We start from the raw sequence: 23,749 nt of genomic DNA, 5'->3' as shown, positions 1-23,749 counted from the left end.
TCCGATGACTGCCGTGGGTCTCGAGAAAATGATTCGGAAATTCGAAAAGACGAGTTCTTTTGGTGTGCATCCTAGTAGAGGAGGAAACGACGTCAGTGGAAGCAGTGGCCACAGCAATGCAGGAAGTGACGAGTGGCGGTATGCAAACGTGTAGTGCACGGAGAATTGCTCGAACATTCGACATATCCGTGAGCACGGTGCGTAAAATCCTACGGAACTTCCTTCTTTGCTATCCATTCAAAATTACCCACTAGTTGCTTCCTGTTGACCTGCCAACAAGAGAGACCTTTGCTCTAGAACTTCTTGCTCACATGGAAGTGGACAATGATTGGCCGTGGAAGATTTAGTGGAGAGACGAAGCCCACTTCAATCTGACAGGATATGCCAATACACAGAATTGTCAAATATGGGCAACGGAAAATCCACACGCAAATCAACCAGTACCACTTCACCCTAAAAAGGTTACTGTGTGGTGCGGGTTTACGGCATCATTTATCATAGGGCCATATTTTTTTTTCGAAGAGACAGGTGTTATCTGTACCGTCACTAGTAAACGCTATGAGTGTCTTTTGCGCAACCACGTCATTCCAGCTCCCCAACAGCGTGGTTGTGTGGATGAGATCATTTTAATGCAAGATGGCGCACCTCCGCACACTGAAAATGCAGTTAAGCAGTTGCTGAAGCGCCATTTCGGAAATGCTAGAATTATCAGCCGCCATTTCCCTACAGACTGGCCGTCCCGATCACCTGATATCAATCCGCGTGCCTTCTGGATGTGGGGTATCTGAAAGATGCAGTGTCCAGTGCTTAATAATCGATTTGATTTTGGTTGATGCTTTTATGCGGTTTTTGGCCTCAGAACAATTAAAAACCGATGTGAGTGATGCTTTTTATGCGGTTTTTGGCTTCAGGACAGTTAAAAACCGGCGTTTCCCATCTGATGTGATATGGCCTAGGTGTGGTGGATAGGCTTACGTAACTAACAGTATCACAACTGTAAATCCATACACATTAAGTAGTGCAGTTTGTTTAACGTCAAATATACACCTTAGGCGTTGTTGTATGATTCATTTGTCATTTGTAGTCGACTACTATTAAATTATGATGCTTACAGCGCCATCTATTGCTATATTTTGTAACTATTTATTTTTCTTTTGTCGTACGTTTTCCCCCTTCTCCGATAAGATTCCGTTGCAATTTGACGTCATTCTGACCAGTGGTGTTACTTCTACAGCGGTTTGAAAGTTTAGCTTTAATTATAATGACCTAGAGCATTAGCTAAAGAACTGAAGTAAACCGGTCAAGAATGTTTCGAGATTTTTGCTCACAACGTCCATCCAAACATTTATTAGAGTGACCTGTAAGAGTCTGTAGCAAATTTGTCAAGCACTTTTGTCGAAATTTGTGGCAACAATGTTCCCACTTGATATATTACGTTTAGATTTTTGTATCATAGTGAGTCACATAAGACGAACATCCCTTTTATTTCGTGAACTGTTACACATATCGAAACGCGTTTTTCGACAGATGTTAGAGCGTCGAGGGGTACGTATGTTTTTGTTTGGTTAATGTTTTTAGCGCTGATGTCAACGGAGATATTGAAGCAAGTACGTTTTTTTTCTAATGAAGACGTATACTTTTAATAACTGCATTCGAATGCTCTTGGGAAAACAGTTACAATGATATAGCGTTTGTTAATGTTGACGTTGAAACCACTCGTAAAAAAAATTCGAGAAATGTCCTACAATATGAGAGCACGGTGGCCGGAAAAGGCATTTGCGATGCAAACAATGCCGAGCAGGCGTCTCGGAACCAGGCTGTGTAGTCGTGTACCGTTACGTATGTCTGCGCTACGACAATAAAGCTGGACTTCCCCTTGAACCAACTTACACCATGGATGCAGGTTTACCTACGAATGTTATATATGAAAATATGACATAAGCTAGAATCTAGAGTATCACAAAAGGCTTAGGAAAACTATTTCACATTTGTGTATCCTCCCAGATTTAAGTGAGCAGGAACAGAGAAATCAACTGTTCAGTCTTCAAAAATAAAGAAGTCTCATGCCCCACAGAAAGCAACGACTGTATTAAATATCTTACTTCGTGGTTCTTAGAGGTAAGATATATGCTGCCGGACACAAGTCTGTACCTACACTGCTGTAAATTGTATCATACGAGGTACGCCTAGAAAAAAAACCGGACTGATGCTGGAAAAAACATTTATTTACAATTTCATGTTATCTCCTTCAATGTACTCTCCTCCTCGGTCTCTACACCGCTCCATACGAATTTTCCACTGTTAATAGCAATGCTGCAGATCATTTTCGGTAAGTCCATACATTACTTCCGTCGCTTTTTCTTTTACTGCTTCAACAGTCTCAAATCTAGTTCCTTTCAAAGCTGACTTGACTTTAGGGAAAAGAAAAAAGTCACAGGGGGCCAAATCAGGTGAGTAGGGTGGATGATCTAAGATGGGAATGTTGTGTTTTGCCAAAAACGTCTTCACTGACAACGCACTGTGAGCTGGGGCATTGTCTTGGTGAAGGATCCATGACTTTTTTCTCCACAAATCGTTCCGTTTTCTCCGTACTCGCTCACGTAGGGTAGCCAGGACGCTAATGAAGTAATGCTGATTCACTGTTTGTCCCTCTGGTACCCAATCAATGTGCACAATCCCTTTGATGTCAAAAGAAACAATCATCATTGCCTTGAATTTCGATTTTGACATTAGTGCTTTTTTTGTCGTGGAGAACCAGGAGTTTTCCAATGCATCGATTGGCGTTTAGTTTCGGGATCGTAAGTAAAAAACCACGATTCATCGCAAGTAATAACATTTTGTAAGAAGGTGGGATCACTTTCAATGTTTTCCAGGATGTCAGAACAAATCATTCTTCGGCGTTCCTTCTGTTCAATTGTGAGACACTTTGGAACCATTTTTGAACACACTTTGTTCATGTTGAAACTTTCATGAAGAATCTGCCTAACACTTTCCTTGTCAACTCCTGTTAACTCACACACTGCTCTGATTGTTAAACGGCGATCTTGTCGAACAAGTTTACCGATTTTTTCAATGTTTGCATCAGTTTTTGCTGACAATGGTCTGCCAGTGCGAGTGTCATCACTGGTGTCTTCGCGGCCATCTTTAAATCGTTTAAACCACTCAAACACTTGTGTTCGCGATAAACAATCATCGCCGTACACTTGTTGTAACATTACAAACGTTTCACTTGCAGATTTTCCTAGTTTGAAACAAAATTTGATGTTAACACGCTGTTCTTTCTGTACACTCAACATTTTCCGACGCACAGACAAAACGTCAACTACTTAAAACAGACGCCACGGGCAGACTGAGTGCAGGAGGCAGATGAAACTCGAGCAGTAGGCGGAGCGAGAGTCACGTGACAGGCCACGCGACTTTCAGCCTTATTGCATTCGTTTTATTGTTTCACCAGTACTAGTCCGGTTTTTTTCTAGCCACACCTCGCATGGGTTACATTCGTTGAACTAAACATTTTATTAAAAATACTTTGGTTATGACCTGTACACTGCAAAATAAATATTCTTCTTAACGGAATGTTGTTTCATGCTGACCGTAAGCGCGTAATAATAGTGTTACCAGCTACATGCAATACACGCTGTCGACTTATTTGACAGCGCAGTGCAGTTTCGTACATACGTAAATAAACGGATTACTAACAATGATTTGGTAATCACCCGAATCACATGACATAAAATTTGTCTTCAATAAAATAGCTTTATCCTTTATTTAAGCATGCGTTCGAACTGTTGACCATGGACTGAGAGGCACATTTGCAGTCGCCGTTCGAAAGAATAATGAACAAATGTAATTACAGTGGATGATATGGTAGAGCATGCACTGGAGATTCGACGACACATACCGTCTGACGTAGTTGGGGCTTCGCCGTAGATTGCGGGTTTGAGGCTCCCCAAAGAAAGAAATCGTCAAATCGGGGGACCTTGCAGGCCATTTGGCAGCAGAATTTCAATCTGTCCAACGTCCAGGAAAGTTACCATGCAGTATTTGCCTTGCAACACAGGACGAGTGAGCTGCAAAACCGTCGCGTTGCAGCCACATGCATTTGCGAATATCTAATAGCACTTCTTCTAGAGGAACCGGCAGCAATTCGTCAGAAAGTCCATTTAGAACGCCTGAGATGAAGTAAGGTTCCACAAAGTAATTTTCTATCATGGCATACCATACGGTTACGCTCCACGGTCGTTCATGTTGCACATGAAGAAGCCAGTGTGGATTTTCCGCTCTCCAGAAGTGCATATGATGCGAATTCAATTAGCATGTTTAGTTAACGTTGCTTCAACGTTATAGAGCACACGCTGGAAAAACCTAGAGTCGTCTCTCAGTTGCTGATGGGTAAACCGACAAAATTCTGTAAGATGTTCGAAATCATGGTCGTCTGATGATCAAGTGCCTGATGCAGTAACAGATGATAGGGAGAAAATTCTGTCGCTGACACTTGTCTGCCTGATCCCACATTCCTTGGCAATATGTCTCGTATCACTGCGGATTCATTAGCACCGTGGCCAGAACAGTTTCTTCGTTTTTTTATCAGTTGCAGTCTTCTTTCTTGTTCTGTCTGCACTAGCGTCTTAATAATTTGTGCAACTGCCTGGCTGTCAGACATTGGCAATCCGGACAGATAGCCCTATACCGCTGCACTGTTTTTAAGGTATTTCTTTCACATTCGCTACATAAAAGTTGTATGTCCAACTTATCCTCATTGGTGTAGCTGTCTGCACGCAAAGAATGTTGCAGCAGAAATGAGCGGCTTGCAGTGCAGACAATTAACTAGGCAAATGTTTTAACGTTCTGACACAGCGTAGTACGAGGGCTCTGCTTAGCGGTGTTTGCATCACTATTGCCGATTCCGCCCGCCTAGCTCTCAAATTCTAGGACATTCCTCGAATCTTTTTACGGCAGGTTACAACGGCAATATTAACAAACAATATATCACTTTAATTGTCTTCTCAAGAGCTTTCGAATGCAGTTAAAAAGTACACGGTTTCATTTTAAAAAAGTACTTTCTTCAATATTTCCGTTGATACCAGCGCTAGAAACATTAACCATATATATATATATATATATATATATATATATATATATATATATATATATATATATATATATATATATACGCGTCCCTCGACGTTCTAACATTTTCCGAAAGTCGCGTTTCGGTATATGTAACAGTTTACGAAATAACAGAGGTGATACGTCTTGTGTGACAACCTGTATATGTTAAAATATTTAGCCTGTGTCAGTCTGGATGTTTATTAGAGTATCGTGTAAATATTTGAAGTAAATTGGTCAAAAACTTTTCGAGATTTTTAGTAACAACGTTGCCACTTTATCGCTTTATACATCTACATCTACAATTATACTCGGCAAGCCACCCAACGGTGTGTGGCGGACGGCACTTTACGTTCCACTGTCATTACCTCCCTTTCCTGTTCCAGTCGCGTATGGTTCGCGGGAAGAACGACTGCCGGGAAACCTCCGTGCGCGCTCGAATCTCTCTAATTTTACATTCGTGATCTCCTCGGGAGGTATAAGTAGGGGGAAGCAATATATTCGATAACTCATCCAAAAACACACCCTCTCGAAACCCGGACAGCAAGCTACACCGCGATGCAGAGCGCCTCTCTTGCAGAGTCTGCCACTTGAGTTTGCTAAACATCTCCGTAAAGCTATCACGTTTACCAAATAACCCTGTGACGAAACACGTCGCTCTTCTTTGGATCTTCTCTATCTCCTCTGTCAACCCGACCTGGTACGGATCCCACACTGATGAGCAATACTCAAGTATAGGTCGAACGAGTGTTTCGTAAGCCACCTCATTTGTTGATGGACTACATTTTCTGAGGCCTCTCCCAATGAATCTCAACCTGGCACCCGCCTTACCAACAATTAATTTTATATGATCATTCCACTTCAAATCGTTCCGCACGCGTACTCCCAGATATTTTACAGAAGTAACTGCTACCAGTGTTTGTTCCGCTATCATATAATCATACAATAAAGGATCCTTCTTTCTATGTATTCGCAATACATTACATTTATCTATGTTAAGGGTCAGTTGCCAGTCGCTGCACCAAGTGCGTATGCGCTGCAGATCTTCTTGCATTTCGCTGCAATTTTCTAATGCTGCAACTTCTTTGTATACTACAGCATCATCCGCGAAAAGCCGCATGGAACTTTCGACGCTATCTACTAGGTCATTTATATACATTGTGAAAAGCAATGGTCCCATAAAAAAAAATTAAAAAAAAGACGCACCGTGATAGTGTTATTATTATAGAACGGAAATCGGTAAATGAGATGTACATGTGCAAACCATGTCGCCAGCCCGGTGGATGAGATGATGAGGAAGACAACACAACATGATGACGAGGATGAGGATAACACAACACCCAGTCCCTGCGCGGAGAAAAATCCCTGACCCAGCCGGGAATCGAACCCGGGCCTCTTTGCGCGGCATTCCTACGCGCTGAGCACTTTTTTTTTTTTTTTTTTCCGAGGCCGACGTCTCGTGACACCCGTTCAAGTTCGCTGTTGATCCTTTTACTCCGTTTTCTTTTTTATTACAGAGGGCAGCTAACCCTCTGACCGAACACGCTGAGCTACCGTGCCGGCACCACTTAGCTATTGGGGCGGACGGCATCTATGCCTCCCATGCAAGCATTTATTCGGTTTGGTACTGACTGATAGAGATGTTGGATGACCTCCTGTGGGCTATATTGTCAAATTCTGTCCAATTGGCTCGTAAAATCGCCAAAATCCCGACTTGGTTGGAGGGCCCTGCCCATAATGCTCCAAACTTTCTCAACTGGGGAGTAATCCAGCGTCCCTGCCGGCCAAGATACTGTTGGGAAATCATGAAGACGAGAAGTAGGAAGTCTCGCCTTGTGCGGGAGGGCATTATGTTACTGAAATGTAAGCCCAGGATGTCTTACCAATAATGGCAGCGAAACAGGGTGCAGAATATGGTTCAGGTGCCACTGCAATATAATGGTGCCGCGGGTAACAGCCAAAGAGAGCCTGCTATGAAATGAAACGGAACGCACACCGTCACTCCTGGTTCTCGAGCTGTATGACAGGCGACATTTAGGCTGGTATCCCATCCTGTCCGATGTGTCTCTAGACACGCCTTCGCTGGTCATCGGGACTCAGCTCGAAGCGGGACTCACCACTGAAGACGATTCTTTTCCATTCAATGAGATTGCAGGCCGAAGCCGTGTCTGAAAGCGCCCCAGACAATGGTAGGATACCAGTCTCATACGGCCCGGCAACTAGGAGTGAGGCACTGGGGTGCGGTTTCATTTCATAGAACGACCTCTTTGCTTGTCATCGGCGTCACCCTTACAGCATAGCGGTACGTCGATGATATACTACGCACCGTTTTGTTGCTCTTCGCGGCAAGCCATCTTTGGCTTGCATTTTAGAAAGATAATGCCCGCCCGCACACAGCAAGGTTTTCTGCTGCTTGTCTTCACGATTGCCAAATCATACCTTGGCCAATAAGTTTTATTTTATCCATACTGGATGAGAGGTCGTGGTTGTGAATGTCAATGTTAAAAAAATATATCGGCTCAACCAGTGTACAACACTTAGATTGACGCGTTTCGAAAGTCAAGCTTCCATCATCAGAAAAATAAAAAGTAAAAGAACCTGTTAAAACTCGCTAAAATGGAACATGCACAAGGCACGATGAAATTGGTAATAAAATTAAAACATCGTGGCTACTTCCCTTGTTGCAGCCGTGTCTTCCAAGGTGCAATTTTGACGACTACGTGGAGATGCCCCTTGGAAGGCACGGCAGCAACAAGGGAAGCAGCCACGATGTTTTAATTTTATTATCAATTTTATCGTGCCTTGTGCATGTTCCATTTTAGCGAGTTTTAACAGGTTCTTTTACTTTTTATTATTCTGATGATGGAAGCTTGACTTCCTAAACGCGTCAATCTTAGTGTTTTACATTATAAACAAGTGGGTGAGCCGATATATTTTTTAACATTGGCCAATAAGGCCGCCCAATCTCTCCCCAGTTAAGAATGTGTGGAGCATTATGGGCAGGGCCCCGCAACCAGCTTGTGATTTTGGCGATTTTTCGCGCCATTTGGACAGAATTTGGCATTATAGTCCTCAGGCGGATATACAACAACTCTAACAAACAATGCCAAGCCGAATAACTGCTTACATAGGGGCAGAGATGTACCAACGCGTTATTGACTTGCTCAGTTTGCGAAGCTCTTTCTCTTCAATAAATTTCGTCCAATTTTCCTGAAAGTATAATCATTTGTTTGTCTGTACATGTACATCACATCTACAAATTTCCGTTCCATTCGAATAATTTCCTCGTGGTGCGTCGTTATATTTTTCTTAGAGTGTATGTTAGATATATTGCCTATTTTTATATGACACATATTAAAAGTATGCATAGCCTTGGTCCGTCGTTATGTTCATTAGCACTCCGTCAACAGGCCACAAGTGGCCCATCGAGACCATCCGACCGTCGTGTCATCCTTAGCTGACAATGCGGATAGGAGGGGCGTGTGATCAGCACACCGCTCTCCCGGTCGTTATGATGGTTTTCTGTGACCGGAGTCGCTACTATTCGGTCGAGTAGCTCCTCAATTGGCATCACGAGGCTGAGTGCACCCCGAAAAATGGCAACAGCGCATGGCGGCCCAGATGGTCACCCATCCAAGTGCCTGCCACACGCGACAGCTCTTAATTTCGGTGACCTAACGGGAAGCGGTGTATCCACTGCGGCAAGGCCGTTGCCTATGTTCATTAGAGTATCGTGTAAAAGTTTGAAATAATTCGGTCTAGTACTTTTCGAGATTTTAGGTAACAGCTTTAAACAACGACTTGTCTTTACATTGTGGTATAGATTAGAATGACGAAAAAAAAAAAAAACGAAAATTTAGTCGAACGATTAATTTAAAGACACACACACACACACACACACACACACACACACACACACAATACGAACATTTTCATCTTTCTTTCTGGCACTTTTGTGGTTGCATCTATTACGGTGCTATTCAAACTAATAGCCACTCAGGAAGATGGATTGGAGCCTGTGACTTAACGCTATTCTTTACGAGGTAGCGTAACTGACTCCACATCAAGGAAATCGACATTTAACGAATGTTTTTGCCACTACTACATTTGTTTATTAATAACAGAGGAGAAATCATTTGTAAATTGTGAAACTTATATTTGTCCCAGCATATCGCATGTTAAATTCAGGTACGGAAAGGTAGCGGGGTAACTTTTTCGTATTTTGAAAGAAGACCCCGTCATTTTCAAAGCACAAATGAACGAGAGACCGATGTGCACGGGTAGCCGAGGCTGCGCCAACCAGAAAGCCAAAACACGACGCAAGTAGAAACACAAGTTGTAAACCACCAACGCCCCCACACTAACGACGTCAGACGTTATCGATAGTGCAAAATTAGTCGATAACAGATGCGTTAGTAGAATCAACTCCGACCCTCTCTTCGTTGAAGCGGATTTTAAGCAACAATTTCCACCTCTACTTAGAAGGTCACTTGCTAATTTAATCTCAGCAGCTTCCTCTATCACGCTACCCCAGTAGCTGGAAGTGCGTGCACGAATTTCTGTGTCATTATGTTCCATCGAATGACTGATACCGAGGCAAAGCTGTGCAGTCTTAAATTTACCTGGCTTTTGTTGCGTTTATGCCGCTTATAAATTCCACGAGAAATGTATGCTGTCCGATGTTAAGCTGAAAGACCAGGAACGGTTAAATAAACTTGTCGTTTTAACGAAATTTTCACTAGTCGTAGTACTTTAAGGGGGGTAGGACGTCAAACGGGCTGACTTGGAGCAGGAGATGCATCACAGGACATTTTAATTTCCAGTGTCTATAATACTTTTGCAAATAAATTCATAAAACTTTGTCAGCATCACCAGGAAGGATTCAGGATTCACACTCATTGCAGTGGAAGTTCGAAAACATAACAAAATAAATTTTTTACGCGTGAAATTTCACGATTTTTTCACTTACTAATGGCTGCATTTGTTGCTATAGGTACACTTTTCTTCATAAGTTAGAGAGATTCTTCGATGAATTTTGCGCATCATATATACCACACTCACAGGTCTATGAAACTCTAGAATTTATTTAATTTGTGAGAAAACGAATGAACTGTTATATGTTTAGGAAAAACACAAATTTTATATTTAATTACTTCAATTTTTACCACAGTTTTTAATAGATTTCGAAAATTCTAGAGTTTCATACACCTTTAAGTATGGCCTGTATGCTGTGCACAATTCATCGAAGAATCTCTCTTACTCATGAAGAAAAGTGTGCCTATAGCAACAAATACTGCACTAGTAAGTGAAAAAAATGATGAAATTTCACATGTAAAAAAATTTCGTTATTTTTTCGAACTTCCACTGCTATGAGTGTGAATTCTGAATCCTTCCTGGTCATGCTGACAAAGTTTTATGAGTTTTTTTGTAAAAGTATAGACAGTGGAAATTAAAATGTCCTGTGGTGCCTCTCCTGCTCCAAGTCGGTCCGTTAGACGACCTACCCCCCTTAATGAAACTCCTCGCGTATATTTGTGGGATTTCTGTCTTCACATGTCTAAGATGCAAAGTTTCGATGACCAACATTATACGATACTTATCACTTGTATTTTCAGGAGTACTTCCACACACATATAAAAAACTAAAAGAATTATTATCTCGTTTTTCCAAACCTAGATACAAATGGGTTACAACTAATAAACAATTGCAATAAATAAGACAAAGAAAATATAAGCGACACAGCCATGCCGTTTTGTGAGATATTAATGGACAGGGTTAAGGGGAATATTAATGCGGAAACGGTTAGAAACGCAGCGGCATAACACTGATTGCAAAAGAAAATATTTTTTAAGGAGCTCACATGGAGGGAGTAGATAGGCGGCCTTCCGATGGATTCGCGGTAGTGCTGCTGTGTGCGGCTTGTGCGAGGCGTAGCCAGCGACTGAGCGCGGAGCGCGGCCACGCCAGCTTTTGTAGCCAGCCGCTCTCTCCGCGCCGCGCCACTTGCAGCTAGCAGTTTGTAATCTTCTGCTGTCGAGTCCAGTGCTCCACATTTAGGTCTTCCGTACTACCCTAAGTGGCTTAGGGCGAATGCCAGGATGGTTCGTCAGAAAGAGCACGGCCAATTTTCTTCCCTAATTCCTCCCTGCGCACGGTCTATAAAGGGAGCAGAAATCCGGCGCCAATCATCAATCGCTGATCGTTGCAGTACAGCGTGCGATGATTCACGTAGATTCTGTTTGTGTGTGTCCGTCGGTTAGCTATACACTGGTGTGCAATAATTAAGGATGAAACGCAATTTGGAAATTTGTGGTAAGTTTTTATGGGATCAAACTGCTGCAGTCATGGACTGTGCGGCTGGTCCAGGCGGAGGTTCGAGTCCTCCCTCGGGCATGGGTGTGTGTGTTTGTCTTAGGATAATTTAGGTTAAGTAGTGTGTAAGCTAAGGGACTGATGACCTAAGCAGTTAAGTCCCATAAGATTTCACACCCATTTTTTTGCTGATGTCATTGGTCCCTAGGCTCACACACTACTTAATCTAACTTAAACTAACTTACGCTAAGGAAAACACACGCACCCATGCCCAAGAGAGGACTCGAACCTATGACACGAGGAGCCGCGCGAACCTTGGCAAGGCGCCCAGACCGTGCGGCTATCCCGTGCGGCAAGATGAAAGTAACTTTGTCATCATGTGTCACTGCAAAATAACATTGCTCATCGAAACTTCGACCATACATAGAACTGATAGAGTATACTACAGGAGGTAACTGATAGAAATGTGGGAAGAGACAAACAGGAATGACATCTTCATTAAGAGGCAATAATTGTACAGAAGTCACGACTCATGTCCTGGACTTTACAAAACGCGGTTCAAGGTTCTTAATAGAGTATGTACACTACTGGCCATTAAAATTGCTACACCAACAACAAATGCAGATGATAAACGGGTATTCATTGGACAAATATACTATACAAGAACTGACATGTGATTACATTTTCACGCAGTTTGGATGCATATATCCTGAGAAATCAGTACCCAGAACAACCAGCTCTGGCCGTAATAACTGCCTTGATACGCATGGGCATTGCGTCAAACAGAGCTTGGCTGGTGTGTACAGGTACAGCTGCCCATGCAGCTTCAACACGATACCACAGTTCATCAAGAGTAGTGACTGGCGTATTGTGACGAGCCAGTTGCTCGGCCGCCATTGACCAGACGTTTTCAATTGGTGAAAGATCTGGAGAATGTGCTGGCCAGGGCAGCAGTCGAACATTTTCTATACCCAGAAAGGTTCGTACAGGACCTGCAAAATGCGGTCGTGCATTATCCTGCTGAAATGTAGGGTTTCGCGGGGATCGAACGAAGGGTAGAGCCACGGGTCGTAACACATCTGGAATGTAACGTCCACTGTTCAATGTGCCGTCAATGCGAACAAGAGGTTACCGAGACGTGTAATAAATGGCAGTATGGCGAAGACGAATGCATGCTTGCAATGTGCGTTCACCGCGATGTCGTCAAACACGAATGCGACCATCATGATGCAGTAAACAAAACCTGGATTCATCCGCAAACTGACGTTTTGCGATTCGTGCTCCCAGGTTTGTCTTTGAGTGTACCATCGCAGGCGCTTCTGTCTGTGATGCAGCGTCAAGGGTAGCCGCAGCCATCGTCTCCGAGCTGATAGTCCATGCTGCTGGAAACGTCGTCCAACTGTTCGTGCAGATGGTTGTTGTCTTGCAAACGTCCCCATCTGATGACTCACGGATCGAGACGTGTCTGCACGATCCGTTACAGCCATGCGGATAAGATGCCTGTCATCTCGACTGCTAGTGATACGAGGCCGTTGGGATCCAGCACGGCCTTCCGTATTACCATTCTGAACCCACCAATTCCATATTCTGCTAACAGTCATTGGATCTCGACCAACGCGAGCAGCAATGTCGTGATACGATAAACCGCAATCGCGATAGGCGACAATCCGACCTTTATCAAAGTCGGAAATGTGATGGTACGCATTTCCCCTCCTTACAGGAGGCATCACAATACGTTTCACCAGGGAACGCCAGTCAGCTGCTGTTTGTGTATGAGAAATCGGATGGAAACTTTCCTCATGTCAGCAAGTTGTAGGTGTCGCCACCGAAGCCAACCTTGTGTGAATGCTCTGAAAAGCTAATCATTTGCATATCACAGCTTCGTCTTCGTGTCGGTTAAATTTCGCGTCTGTAGCACGTCAAATGCGTGGTGTAGCAATTTTAATGGCCAGTAGTGTAGTTACCACGGATGGCAATGCATGAACTGTAACGTACTCTCATTTTGGCCACTAGGTTGGTAAGGCATTCTTGTGATAGAGCGTTCTATTCCTCCGTAGCGCGGTGGACTGTTGCTGTGTGGCCCTTGGTGCATAATAGCTTACTGCAGTACATCTCCCCAACGCATTCTACAAGGTGGGCCATTGATAGTGACCGGGCCAAATATCTCACGAAATAAGCATAAAAAAACAAAATTACAAAGAACGAAACTCGTCTAGCGTGAAAGGGGAACCAGATGACGCTATATCAAAAGGATATCAACTGCTTTTTTTAAGATAGGAACCCCCATTATTATTACATATTCACCTAATACGTAAAGAAATATGTATGTTTTAGTCGGACCACTTTTTTCGCTTTGTGATAGAGGACGCTGTAATACTCACAAACGTATTAGTACGTGCTATCACGTAACATTCCGCCAGTGCGGTAGGTATTTGCTTCGTGATACATTATCCGTGTTAAAATGGACCGTTTACCAATTGCGGAAAACGTCGATATCGTGTTGATGTATGGCTATTGTGATCAAAATGCCCAACGGGCGTATGCTATGTATGCTGCTCGATATCCTGGACGACATCATCCAAGTGTCCGGACCGTTCGCCGGATAGTTACGTTATTTAAGGTTCAAATGGCTCTGAGCACTATGGGACTCAACTGCTGAGGTCATTAGTCCCCTAGAACTTAGAACTAGTTAAACCTAACTAACCTAAGGACATCACAAACATCCATGCCCGAGGCAGGATTCGAACCTGCGACCGTAGCGGTCTTGCGGTTCCAGACTGCAGCGCCTTTAACCGCACGGCCACTTCGGCCGGCCGTTATTTAAGGAAACAGGAAGTATTCAGCCGCATGTGAAACGTCAGCCACGACCTGCAACAAATGATGATGCCCAAGTAGGTGTTTTAGCTGCTGTCGCGGCTAATCCGTACATCAGTAGCAGACAAATTGCGCGAGAATCGGGAATCTCAAAAACGTCGGTGTTGAGAATGCTGCATCAACATCGATTGCCCCCGCATCATATTTCTATGCACCAGGAATTGCATGGCGACGACTTTGAACGTCGAGTACAGTTCTGCCACTGGACGGGAAGACGACAGATTTTTTGCACGCGTTCTATTTAGCGACGAAGCGTCATTCACCAACAGCGGTAACGTAAACCGGTATAATATGCACTATTGGGCAACGGAATAATCACGGTGGCTGCGACAAGTGGAACATCAGCGACCTTGGTGGCTTAATGCATTGTGCGGCATTATGGGAGGAAGGATAATTGGCCTCCATTTTATCGATGGCAATATAAATGGTGCAATGTATGCTGATTTCCTGCGTAAGGTTCTACCGATGTTACTACAAGATGTTTCACTGCATGACAGAGTGGCGATGTACTTCCAACATGATGGATGTCCGGCACATAGCTCGCGTGCGGTTGAAGCGGTATTGAGTAGCATATTTCATGACAGGTGGATGTGACGTCCCCGGATTTCTTTCCGTGGGGAAAGTTGAAGGATACTTGCTATCGTGATCCACCGATAACGCCTTGTAAGGTGTCAGGCAAATCTAACACCTTCCATGAAAACCCTGACATGATAAGCAAATCCAGTAGTATGTCACATAGCTCCGAATAAATCGTGACATTAAATTAACCAAAGTAATACGAGTAACGAGTGAGAGACTAACACAAGAATCCCTAAACGCATGTCATACCTTCCCACCGCGAGACAGACGCAGTTCCGAGGGGAGAAACGAGAACAGAAGCCGAGAGCAGAACCGTGTTAAGCCGAGAGGCCCTACGATAAGGGACGGACACCCACGTCGGCAGCTAACCGCTAGGACCACCCCAGTCGCAAGTTTTAGCGTGAGACTTTTTCGCGTCTCTGTTATGTCAGGACCACCCCCCCCAGCCCATGTTAAAAGATAGAGCCCTCCAGAAGAACAGTATAGATCTCACGATAACACTAAAAGGACCACACCAGCTGCAAGTTTTAGCGTGAGACTTTTTCGCATCTCTGTTACGTTGCAAACTATAAAAACATTGCCCCACCACGAAAAGTATAACGTTTCTCATTGGATAGACAGAATTTTTGTAGGCGGAGCTTAAGGTTAACATTGAGACCCAGATTGGTCAGATGAAAACACAGCCACAACTTCGGTAAATTGTAGTAAGGAGACGGCGAGGTGAGCGGAGCTGTGCTGCCCGCCGACCCCTGACGAACACCGACAAGGTAATGAACGCACGCGATGCTGCATAACAGCGCATAAAGCTTCAATCAGAACTGCAGAAGTCTCATCTGTTACACCCCCTTTTTGCGTAATACTAGTGTCGATCGTCAATTAAAGCTCATGGTGTTCACATTTGCCACTTGAAGTAAAAATCTGAAACGCGATGATTTTTCTGTTATATAGTTATTGAGAAGCCACATCAGTCACTGTAATTTACGACAAGTTAAATAAGTAATTAAAGATAATTGAGGGTCACTGTAGACCATTTTGATAGTTTTATCTTTTGTGAAACTTAATTTAAACCTAGATTATAGATGTGATATGGCATAGGTCATCCTTCGATCCATTGTAGAACTTGGAAACCCATTCAGGGAATATTCGTTCACATTTTTGTTGAACGCAGTTGGTTCTTATCATCCTGTATTAAAGCATTTCCTATTATCAATAGTGCAATTTATAAACAATGTTTTGTGATTAGAATAAAATTTCCAATGGTAAATTTAACTGCTTTTTCGACGTTATTTTACCAGCTAACTAAAAATAGGAAAGTGTTGAACCCCTTCCACTAAATTTAGTTAGTATTAAGATTCTTTTACAGGGAGTGCAGTGGAGCTGACGCTGAAATCATTAAGTATTTGGTTATATCATCGCTAGTCTCACTGAACTCTTCTGAACTCTACATGTCATGTGTGGTCTGACGTCTCCTTACCAGCAACAGGTCCCAGGTTCAAACTAGTCAATTCCCTAAAAAAACACGCTCAGAGCGTCGTTGCGCGAAAGTGGTATGGAGACACGATATAGAACAACAGACACCACACAAAATGTTAGAGAATGGCGACCCTGCCAGGATGGTAAAATACCATGATTGAAGGTCGACCACATGCCTAACTAGGTCAGAAAAATATCCTGTTGAAAAATTTTCGTAATAAAAAAAATTTTTTTGAACGTTATAAATAGTCGAAAACAGTAGCTGCAGCGATAGATAGTAAGAAAGTATTCAATAAAAGTGAGACATTCTGGCAGAGACAATGGCATAATTAAGTTATGTATTTTAATATTGTTAGAATTAAGTTTTCTCTCCAATGCAAGCGCACAGGTGGCGGATACATCGTTGACAAGTTGGTTCTGACCCAACAAGTAAGTGAATTGATTGTCAAGTCGTGTGTGCAAAAAGTTTATGAAACGCGTGAGATCGTATGAGCGCATGTTGACTCGAAGTAGAGCGGTGAATTGCTTTTAAAAGAGAAAATAAGGGACTCGAAAAGATTAGCAATGGCAGATCGAGACCTTGACCGAATTGAGGTAGAGACCCAACATGAAGATGGACAGGGAATAGAGGACAGTACAACAGACGATGCAGTATCGCGAGAAATAGGACATATAACGCACCATAACGAGGATAATGTACGTCAAGGCATAGGAAACGTAAGTTAGCATCCGACAGAGGAGCAGGAAAGTAGAGAGACAGTCGATGAGGATTCTAACTTGCGTCTTGAATACGTAGAACCCATAGTACAAGTAATCAGAGCTCCCTCACCACAAAGTACAAGGAACGCGAGCAGAAACGTGTCACAGCACAGTTCAATGCAATCGGTTGCGAACCAACACTTGGGCGAAAACACAGAGCGTAGGACGTCGGAAGAAAACGCAATAGGACCCACCAATCTGGCAGAATTATTACAACAAATTACGGAAACCATGATAAGGCAAATAAAGACATAGCGAACCAAATTCAAATTCAGAATGCAGAAACCACGAGACAAATGCGTGAGATCAAAGAACAAAACAAAAAAAATCAGTTACACCTAAGTCATATTGAAGACGAGGCAAAAGAATCTCGAGAAGTAATAGGAAACTTAATAACATGTCACAATCAATTGAGAACAGACATTGACAAGGTACAAGCGGAGACAAATGCGTGAGATTAAAGAACAAAGCAAAAAAATTCAGTTACACCTAAGTCACATTGAAGACGAGGCAAAAGAATCTCGAGAAGTAATAGGAAACTTAATAACAGGTCACAATCAATTGAGAACAGACATTGACAAGGTACAAGCGGACGTACAAACATTGCGTAATGACATTCAGGACGAGATCAAAACATTACGTAACAACACCCAGGGAGAAGTCAAGAAACTAGAGAAACAGATAAACGAAATTACTAGACAAGCAGCAGGTACAGCGCGTGAAGTTGTTGAAAACAGTGTGTTACACAAACGTATCACAAAAGCAGCGCTGAAAAGATATGATAACCGCATAGTCAAAATAGAAGCGCAAACGAAGCGACAATTTTCAGAAATTGTGAGCAGATTTGTTGCAAACCATTGCAGAGCATAGTGAAGAGGATCGAACAAGCACAGAGTCTGCAACCACATCCGTATCTGTAACAGCACCGGAAAAACAAGCAATTAACGAAGATATTACGCATTTGCGATTCCAATCACAGGCGGAAAGTAACATACGTGAAATCAGACAGCCTGCACAGCAACAAACACGTTTCGAAATTCTTGATGAACAAACGGCACCACAAACACATGCGGAACCACAAATGTACGTTTCAAGACAGTTTGGATCGTGCAATGAAGCAGCAAGGTTAGCCAGACAAGATACAGAACCAATACCTGACAATGGAAAGCCAGGTCGCGAAGAGTACAGTGCAATGCATTCAGCTACACGTTCACAACCGATGGAAGAAAATTATTGCGTACCACTCCAACGATACTACGCAAGGGTAGGCGAAAGTTACAGTGGACAATATCCAATGGATCTACCACAACCGGAAAGAACGACGGGAGAAATGATCAGAAACAAAAGTGGCGAAGAATCGCGAATTTCATATGGAACTATGACGAAGGAGGACAACGATCATTTCCTCACAGTCAGAAAATTTCAACACTTTCGAGAAGAAAACTCATTACATCCACGAACTTTTATTGATCAATTCCGAGTAGGATTACCAGAACACTGGACATTAGCACACAAATTAGACTTTATATGTGCACACATATCAGGAACAGTCGCAGAAACCATGCAGAATGTTGCAGCGACATGCCGATCGTACGAAGATTTCAGAGAGAAGTTTCTCTCACGATATTGGTCCAGCGAAGCATAGAACAGGGTGAAGTACGAATTATTACAGAACCCATATTTTGAAAATTCAGGAGAGAAGAGTCTCGTGAAATTTTTCGAATTAATGGCAAAGAAAAATCAATGCTTAGATGTACCATACAGTGACGGAGAGTTGATTAAATTATGCGCGATGAAGCTACCATTGAAATACAAGCAATCATTAGTAGGTCGCGGAGGCAATGACGTCGAAGCGTTTAAAGGTATTCTAAGGGGACCAGAGTTCATATTTTCGGAAGATGACGCAAGAAAAAGACGAAGCGCACGTGAAAACGAAAGCAAAAAGGAGTGGAATCCACAAGACACAGTACGAAGAAACAATAATTACGAACCACGTGATAACTTCGCACCAAGACACGACAATAGATTTCAACAAAGAACCGGTTATGAATTGAGAAGAGAATATGGCAATAACTATAATTCACCCAGGAACGGCAACAACTATTACAGAGGGAATAACGACACCGGAACGGGTACTCCAAAAATGGTCCAAATGGCTCTGAGCACTATGGGACTTAACATCCGTGGTCATCAGTCCCCTAGAACTTAGAACTACTTAAACCTAACTAACCTAAGGACATCACACACATCCATGCCCGAGGCAGGATTCGAACCCGCGACCGTAGCAGTCGCGCGGTTCCCGACTGAGCGCCCAGAACCGCTAGACCACCGCGGCCGGCAAAGGGTACTCGAGAACCAATAGACCGACAGTTATCAACAAAGAAACCACTATCAACAAGCTGAACAAGAAAAGAGAATACAGATAGAAGCGTCGTTGCGCGAAAGTGGTAGGGAGACACGATATAGAACAACAGACACCACGCAGAATGTTAGAGCCTGACAACATGCGTCAGTGCATTGTCAATGCATGTGCGAACATTACGGAAGGCGAACTACTCGCTGTTGAGAGGAATGTCGTTACACGTATTGCCAAATGCATTGAGGTTGACGGACATCATTTTGAGCATTTATTGCATTAATGTGGTATTTACAGGTAATCACGCTGTAACAGCATGCGTTCTCAGAAATGATAAGTTCACAAAGGTACATGTATCACATTGGAACAACCGAAATAACATGTTCAAACGTACCTACGTTCTGTATTTCAATTTTAAAAACCTACATGTTACCAACTTTTCGTCTAAAATTGTGAGCCATATGTTTGTGACTATTACAGCGCCATCTATCACAAAGCGAAAAAAATGGTCCAAGGAAAACTTTCATATTTCTTTACGTACTACACGAATATGTAATAAAAATGGGGGTTCCTATTTTAGAAAACGCAGTTGATATCTGTTTGACCTATGGCAATGCCATCTAGCGGGCCAACCATAGCGGCATCTGGTTTCCCCCTTCAAGGTAGACAAGTTTCTTTCTTTGTAGTTTGTTCGCTTGACGCTTATTTCGTGAGATAATTGGCCCGGTCACGATCAATGGACCAACCTGTATACGTGCTGGATGGGCTAATTTAAGTCCAGGGAATGGCTGTACAGTCCATTAGACCAATACTCTCTCGTTCCAGAAGCGCCTCCAACAGTGCTGGTAGATGTGGTCGTTCATTCTCACGCATAAAAATTAAGTCGGGGCCGTATTCATCCATGGAAAGGAGGACGCAGAGAAGGAGTACAGTGTAACAATAACGTTGACTGGATGTTACCCTGTTCGGAGATTTGTAGATCAGTATGCCTATGCAACATTGTGCCTTACCACACGGTGACACCTGGACCACCAACACGATCATACTCGACAATGTTAGTGAGTGCAATATGTGTTCCCACCTCTTTTCATATGAGGATACGTCCAGAATCACTATCAAGACTGAGTCTGCTCTCAACCGCGAAGAACACGCGACCTCACTTCTCGACGGTCCAGTCCCTGTGCTCTTAGGACCGTTGCAAACGGCGCCCCGACATGGGTGTATCAACGCAACACAACATTGTGGCCGTTGGACAAAGAGACCACCCCCAAGCAGTCGCCGAGCTACTGTGGAGCGTGGGATTGAGTGACTTGTAGTCTTGTCAAGGGTAGTTGCAATTGCGCCCTCTGTGTGACGTGGGTGTTTTCTTGCCTATTGCAGCGGTCATTTCCTGCTGTAATTGCCCATAATCGACCGTCTCATCTCCTTTAGACAGCAGGGCCTGTGGTACAGAACACTTCCCATGCACCTGAAACAATGCTGTGAGCAATACCAGACCCATGGCCTACACTCGTCATACGCTCCTGGAAATGGAAAAAAGAACACATTGACACCGGTGTGTCAGACCCACCACACTTGCTCCGGACACTGCGAGAGGGCTGTACAAGCAATGATCACACGCACGGCACAGCGGACACACCAGGAACCGCGGTGTTGGCCGTCGAATGGCGCTAGCTGCGCAGCATTTGTGCACCGCCGCCGTCAGTGTCACCCAGTTTGCCGTGGCATACGGAGCTCCATCGCAGTCTTTAACACTGGCAGCATGCCGCGACAGCGTGGACGTGAACCATATGTGCAGTTGACGGACTTTGAGCGAGGGCGTATAGTGGGCATGCGGGAGGCCGGGTGGACGTACCGCCGAATTGCTCAACACGTGGGGCGTGAGGTCTCCACAGTACATCGATGTTGTCGCCAGTGGTCGGCGGAAGGTGCACGTGCCCGTCGACCTGGGACCGGACCGCAGTGACGCACGGATGCACGCCAAGACCGTAGCATCTTACGCAGTGCCGTAGGGGACCGCACCGCCACTTCCCAGCAAATTAGGGACACTGTTGCTCCTGGGGTAACGGCGAGGACCATTCGCAACCGTCTCCATGAAGCTGGGCTACGGTCCCACACACCGTTAGGCCGTCTTCCGCTCACGCCCCAACATCGTGCAGCCCACCTCCAGTGGTGTCGCGACAGGCGTGAATGGAGGGACGAATGGAGACGTGTCGTCTTCAGCGATGAGAGTCGCTTCTGCCTTGGTGCCAATGATGGTCGTATGCGTGTTTGGCGCCGTGCAGGTGAGCGCCACAATCAGGACTGCATACGACCGAGGCACACAGGGCCAACACCCGGCATCATGGTGTGGGGAGCGATCTCTTACACTGGCCGTACACCACTGGTGATCGTCGAGGGGACACTGAATAGTGCACGGTACATCCAAACCGTCATCGAACCCATCGTTCTACCATTCCTAGACCGGCAAGGGAACTTGCTGTTCCAACAGGACAATGCACGTCCGCATGTATCCCGTGCCACCCAACGTGCTCTAGAAGGTGTAAGTCAACTACCCTGGCCAGCAAGATCTCCGGATCTGTCCCCCATTGAGCATGTTTGGGACTGGATGAAGCGTCGTCTCACGCGGTCTGCACGTCCAGCACGAACGCTGGTCCAACTGAGGCGCCAGGTGGAAATGGCATGGCAAGCCGTTCCACAGGACTACATCCAGCATCTCTACGATCGTCTCCATGGGAGAATAGCAGCCTGCATTGCTGCGAAAGGTAGATATACACTGTACTAGTGCCGACATTGTGCATGCTCTGTTGCCTGTGTCTCTGTGCCTGTGGTTCTGTCAGTGTGATCATGTGATGTATCTGACCCCAGGAATGTGTCAATAAAGTTTCCCCTTCCTGGGACAATGAATTCACGGTGTTCTCATTTCAATTTCCAGGAGTGTATGTCGTCCTCGTTCCAGTTTCCCGATGATTCTTTGACGTTTTATCGGGACATCTTCCTCTAGCATTACTTTTCCTCAACAGTAATTGTCGATACCAATATTAGTTTTTGAATTTGGGACAGGTCAATATTATCTCAGTTGCTTTTCTGAAAACTTTCATATAATTTTATACTCAGTATGTTACATTTCAAGCTAAAATGTATGAAAACTTGCTTTCTTAAAACATTTCAAGTTACGAACTGTTGGTACACTTAAAATTTCTGTTATGAACTACGCAATACTGTACTGGTTACTATGTTTATTTCTGGATTCATTTATGTGGTAATAGTCGAAAGTAATAATGTGAAAGAAACTAATAGAAATCATTTGTTAAGAAAAATTATAAGCCCTTTGGTACATGGTTTTTCCCTCAGAGTTTGAGAGTCGTAAGCATGCCTCTGATGTGATCGGACGTATTTTTGTATTTTGTGGGAACAATGTAATTTCGGCTTTGTTAATGTGGAAAAACAAAAGACTGTATGATATACTAGATTGTGAGAAAATAGATTTACGTAAAAACAAAAATTCTGCAACAACAATCTTCAAATGTATTTAGATCAATCCAACCGTGAGGACCTAAAATGTGACATTTTCAGCTTCGTGGATCAGACCCCTAGATAAGAAGAACTGTAGCCAACTATACATGACAAGCTAAGTAAGCCAGATCTTCGCTACTCTCAGATCTTCGTAAAAAGACTTTGTTTAATGTGAACAATACTTGGAAATAGGAAGGAGGGGTAGATTAAAACGTGTGAAGAAGTCATCCAGATGTGGTCTCTGAGCCATATTGCAAAGAGGAACACGACCGCAGTGCGCCGTAATTGCTCGTTAATTTTCACACACACACAGTATTTTCCTTCAACTGCCTCGTCAACGGGCAAAGTCTGCTTGGCTCTATAGTTACGGTACGATCCAGCGCTGTATCTGCTCGTGGTCTAGCAGTCAATATCGCCGTGTGCGCCGAACGAGCACGTAATTGGTTACTCATCCGCTCCTTCGCAATGTCCCAAGTGTTTGGGAGTTCATGACTTCAGTGATGTATGTGGCTTTGTGTGTGTTACATCGTCGTTGTCTAGTCCCGTCCCCCGTTGGTGTATCTGACAGCGGCCTAGTTCGCTCCTACTGTTTCGCATTGCGTTCAAGAGCGTTCCACGTAAAGGTACAGTGAGTTTTTAATTTGTGAAATCTACGAGTAACGGGCAGCCCCAACTACTGAAAACAAGACTTGCTAGTTAATAGTTTTCATGTTGCCTCGGATGAAGTACAGGGTTATTACAAATGATTGAAGCGATTTCACAGCTCTACAA

At 43.9% G+C, this 23,749-nt stretch overlaps 1 protein-coding gene across 1 annotated transcript in view; it reads right to left on the bottom strand.

Annotated features, from left to right (window-relative positions):
- Positions 1 to 11,038, bottom strand: part of LOC124555375 (organic cation transporter protein-like) — a 448,833-nt gene extending 437,795 nt beyond the window's left edge. The window contains exon 1 of the mRNA XM_047129264.1: positions 10,970 to 11,038. The gene's annotated coding sequence lies outside the window, so the exon portion shown is untranslated. The remainder of the gene's footprint in view (positions 1 to 10,969) is intronic.
- Between the last annotated feature and the right edge of the window lie 12,711 nt (positions 11,039 to 23,749).

This window comes from Schistocerca americana, chromosome X (assembly GCF_021461395.2).
Source record: "Schistocerca americana isolate TAMUIC-IGC-003095 chromosome X, iqSchAmer2.1, whole genome shotgun sequence".
Taxonomy (NCBI): Eukaryota; Metazoa; Arthropoda; class Insecta; order Orthoptera; family Acrididae; genus Schistocerca; species Schistocerca americana.
The sequence above is the reverse complement of the archived record's forward strand: the minus strand, read 5'-3'. Positions and strand labels throughout refer to the sequence as shown.